General features: G+C 32.3%; 1 protein-coding gene across 2 annotated transcripts in view; it reads left to right on the top strand.

Annotated features, from left to right (window-relative positions):
- The window catches only part of LOC136572383 (transcription factor COE3-like), a 109,585-nt gene that overhangs the window by 79,572 nt on the left and 24,013 nt on the right, over positions 1-6,000 (top strand). The gene's annotated exons all lie outside the window — the stretch shown is intronic.

Below are 6,000 nucleotides of genomic sequence, written 5' to 3'. Positions count from 1 at the left end.
AATTCTTTGTATCGCTTTCTAAAAAGAACGCCTTTCAGTCCAGTAATGTCTCACCTAAACCAGAAAGTCTTGTAAGTTCTATAATACTGCCCTATGTGTAAAAGCATATAAGTTATAATATACTGTCCCTTATGTACAAGAATATAACTACTATAATACTGCCCCCTATGTACAAGAATATAACTACTATAATACTGCTCCCTATGTACAAGAATATAACTACTATAATACTGCCCCCTATGTACAAGAATATAACTACTATAATACTGCTCCCTGTGTACAAGAATATAACTACTATAATACTGCCTCCTATGTACAAGAATATAACTACTATAATACTGCCCCCTATGTACAAGAATGTAACTACTATAATACTGCCCCCTATGTACAAGAATATAACTACTATAATACTGCCCCCTATGTACATGAATACAACTACTATAATACTAGCCTCTATGTACAAGAATATAACTACTATAATACTGCCCCTATGTACAAGAATATAACTACTATAATACTGCTCCTATGTACAAGAATATAACTACTATAATACTGCCCCCTATGTACAAGAATATAACTACTATAATACTGCTCCTATGTACAAGAATATAACTACTATAATACTGCCCTCTATGTACAAGAATATAACTACTGTAATACTGCTCCCTATGTACAAGAATATAACTACAATAATACTGCTCCTATGTACAAGAATATAACTACTATAATACTGCCCCCTATGTACAAGAATATAACTACTATAATACTGCCCCCTATGTACAAGAATATAACTATTATAATACTGCTCCCTATGTACAAGAATATAACTACTATAATACTGATCCCTATGTACAAGAATATAACGACTATAATACTGCCTCCTATGTACAAGAATATAACTACTATAATACTGCCTCCTATGTACAAGAATATAACTACTATAATACTGCCTCCAATGTACAAGAATATAACTACTATAATACTGCCCCCTATGTAGAAGAATATAACTACTATAATACTGCTCCTATCTACAAGAATATAACTACTATAATACTGCCCCCTATGTACAAGAATATAACTGCTATAATACTGCTTCTATCTACAAGAATATAACTACTATAATACTGCCCCCCATGTACAAGAATATAACTACTATAATACTGCCCCTATGTGCAAGAATATAACTACTATAATACTGCTCCATATGTACAAGAATATAACTACTATAATACTGCTCCTATGTACAAAAATATAACTACTATAATACTGCTCCTATGTACAAAAATATAACTACTATAATAATGCTCCTATGTACAAGAATATAACTACTATAATACTGTCCCCTATGTACAAGAATATAACTACTATAATACTGCCTCCTATGTACAAGAATATAACTACTATAATACTGCTCCATATGTACAAGAATATAACTACTATAATACTGCCACCTATATACAAGAGTATAACTACTATAATACTGCTCCATATGTACAAGACTATAACTACTATAATACTGCTCCTATGTACAAGAATATAACTACTATAATACTGCTCCATATGTACAAGACTATAACTACTATAATACTGCTCCTATGTAGAAGAATATAACTACTATAATACTGCCCCCTATGTACAGGAATATAACTACTATAATACTGCCTCCTATGCACAAGAATATAACTGCTATAATACTGCCCCCTATGTACAGGAATATAACTACTATAATAATGCCTCCTATGTACAGGAATATAACTACTATAATACTGCCTCCTATGTACAAGAATATAACTACTATAATACTGCCCCCTATGCACAAGAATATAACTACTATAATACTGTCCCTATGTACAAGAATATAACTACTATAATACTGCATCCTATGTACAAGAATATAACTACTATAATACTGCCCCCTATATACAAGAATAAAACTACTATAATACTGCCCCCTATGTACAAGAATAAAAATACTATAATACTGCCCCCTATGTACAAGAATATAACTACTATATTTCTGCAATATAACTACTATATTTCTGCCTCCTATGTACACGAATACAACTACTATAATACTGCTCCCTATGTACAAGAATATAACTACTATAATACTGCTCCCTATGTACAAGAATTTAACTACTATAATACTGCTCCATATGTACAAGACTATAACTACTATAATACTGCTCCTATGTAGAAGAATATAACTACTATAATACTGCCCCCTATGTACAGGAATATAACTACTATAATACTGCCTCCTATGCACAAGAATATAACTGCTATAATACTGCCCCCTATGTACAGGAATATAACTACTATAATAATGCCTCCTATGTACAGGAATATAACTACTATAATACTGCCTCCTATGTACAAGAATATAACTAATATAATACTGCCCCCTATGCACAAGAATATAACTACTATAATACTGTCCCTATGTACAAGAATATAACTACTATAATACTGCATCCTATGTACAAGAATATAACTACTATAATACTGCCCCCTATATACAAGAATAAAACTACTATAATACTGCCCCCTATGTACAAGAATAAAAATACTATAATACTGCCCCCTATGTACAAGAATATAACTACTATATTTCTGCAATATAACTACTATATTTCTGCCTCCTATGTACACGAATACAACTACTATAATACTGCTCCCTATGTACAAGAATATAACTACTATAATACTGCTCCCTATGTACAAGAATATAACTACTATAATACTGCTCCCTACGTACAAGAATGTAACTACTATAATACTGCCCCCTATGTACAAGAATATAACTACTTTATTACTTCCTGCTATGTACACGAATATAACTACTATAATACTGCCCCCTATGTACAAGAATATAACTACTATAATACTGCCCCCTATGTACTAGAATATAACTACTATAATACTGCCCCCTATGTACAAGAATATAATAACTACTATAATACTGCCTCCCATGTACAAGAATATAACTACTATAATACTGCCTCCTATGTACAAGAATATAACTACTATAATACTGCTCCCTACGTACAAGAATGTAACTACTATAATACTGCCCCCTATGTACAAGAATATAACTACTTTATTACTTCCTGCTATGTACACGAATATAACTACTATAATACTGCCCCCTATGTACAAGAATATAACTACTATAATACTGCCCCCAATGTACAAGAATATAACTACTATGATACTGCCCCCTATGTACAAGAATATAACTACTATGATACTGCCCCTATGTATAAGAATATAACCACTATAATACTGCCCCCTATGTACAAGAATATAACTGTTATAATACTGCTCCCTATGAACAAGAATATAACTACTGTAATACTGCCCCCTATGTACAAGAATATAACTACTATAATACTGCCCCCTATGTACAAGAATATAACTACTATAATACTGCCCTCTATGTACAAGAATATTACTACTATAATACTGCCCCTACGTACAAGAATATAACTACTATAATACTGCTTCCTATGTAAGGGAATATAACTACTATAATACTACCCCCTAGTACAAGAATATAAATACTAGAATACTGCCCCCTATGTTCAAGAATATAACTACTATAATACTGCCACCCACGTACAAGAATATAACTACGATACTACTGCCCCCTACGTACAAGAATATAAATACTATAATACTGACCCCTAAGTAGAAGAATATAACTGCTATAATACTACCTCCCATGTACAAGAATAAAACTGCTATAATACTGCCCACTGTGTACAAGAATGTAGCTGCTATAATACTGCCCCCAATGTACAAGAACATAACTACTATAATACTGCCTCCTATGAACAAGAATATAACTACCATACTACTGCCCCCTATGTACAAGAATATAACTGCTAAAATACTGCTCCCTATGTACAAGAATATAACTACTATAATACTGCCGCCCTATGTACAAGAATATAACTACTATAATACTGCCCCCCTATGTACAAGAATATAACTGCTATAATACTGCTCCCTATGTGCAAGAATATAACTACCATAATAATGCCCACTATGTGCAAGAATATAACTACTATAATATTGGCCCCTATGTACAGGAATATAACCACTATAATACTGCTCCCTATGTACAAGGATATAACTACTGTAATACTGCCCCCTATGTCCAAGAATATAACTACTATAATACTGCCCCCTATGTACAAGAATATAATTACTATAATACTGCTCCTATGTACAAGAATATAACTACTATAATACTGCTCCTATGTACAAGAATTTAACTACTATAATACTGCCTCTTATGCACAAGAATATAACTACTATAATACTGCCCCCCTATGTACAAAAATATAACTACTATAATACTGCCTCCTATGCAGAAGAACATACCTACTATAATACTGCTCCCTATGTACAAGAATGTAACTACTGCAATACTACCTCCTATGTACAAGAATATAACTACTATAATACTGCCCCCTATGTACAAGAATATAACTACTATAATACTGCCCCCTATGTACAAGAATATAACTACTATAATACTGCCCCCCTATGTACAAGAATATAACTACTATAATACTGACCCCTAAGTAGAAGAATATAACTGCTATAATACTGCCCTCCTATGTACATGAATATAACTACTATAATACTGCCCCCTATGTACAAGAATATAAATACTATAATACTGCCCCCTATCTACAAGAATATAACTACTATAATACTGCCCCCCATGTACAAGAATATACTACTATAATACTGCCCCGCCATGTACAAGAATATTATTACTATAATACTGCCTCCTATGTACCGGAATAAAACTACTATAATACTGCCCCATGTGTATAAGAATATAACTACTATAATACTGCTCCTTATGTACAGGAATATAACTACTATAATACTGCCTGCTATGTACAAGAATATAAATACTAAAATACTGACCCCTAAGTGGAAGAATATAACTATTATAATACTGCTCCCTATGTTCAAGAATAAAACTACTATAATACTGCCCCTATGTACAAGAATATAACTACTATAATACTGCCCCTATGTACAAGAATACAACTACTATAATACTGCCCCTATGTACAAGAATAGAACTACTATAATACTGCCCCCTATGTACAAGAATATAACTACTACAATACTGCCCCTATGTATAAGAATATAACTGCTATAATACTGCTCCCTATGTACAAGAATATAACTACTATAATACTGCCTCCTATGTACAAGAATATAACTACTATAATACTGCTCCCTGTGTACAAGAATATAACTGCTATAATACTGCTCCCTATGTACAAGAATATAACTGCTATAATACTGCTCCCTATGTACAAGAATATAACTACTATAATACTGCCTCCTATGTACAAGAATATAACTACTATAATACTGCCCCCTATGTACAAGAATATAACTACTATAATACTGCCCCTATGTACAAGAATATAACTGCTATAATACTGCTCCCTATGTACAAGAATATAACTGCTATAATACTGCTCCCTATGTACAAGAATATAACTACTATAATACTGCCTCCCATGTACAAGAATATAACAACTATAATACTGCCTCCTATGTACAAGAATATAACTAATATAATACTGCCCCCTATGTACAAGAATATAACTACTATAATACTGCCTCCTATGTACAAGAATATAACTACTATAATACTGCTCCTATGTACAAGAATATAACTACTATAATACTGCCCCCTATGTACAAGAATATAACTACTATAATACTGCCCCCAATGTACAAGAATATAACTACTATAATACTGCCCCCTATGTACAAGAATATAACTACTATGATACTGCCCCTATGTATAAGAATATAACCACTATAATACTGCCCCCTATGTACAAGAATATAACTGTTATAATACTGCTCCCTATGAACAAGAATATAACTACTATAATACTGCCCCCTATGTACAAGAATATAACTACTATAATACTGCCCCCTATGTACAAGAAT

Source organism: Eleutherodactylus coqui, chromosome 7 (assembly GCF_035609145.1).
Source record: "Eleutherodactylus coqui strain aEleCoq1 chromosome 7, aEleCoq1.hap1, whole genome shotgun sequence".
Classification (NCBI taxonomy): Eukaryota; Metazoa; Chordata; class Amphibia; order Anura; family Eleutherodactylidae; genus Eleutherodactylus; species Eleutherodactylus coqui.
Note: the sequence above shows the minus strand (reverse complement) of the source record. Positions and strands in the feature narration are given on the sequence as shown.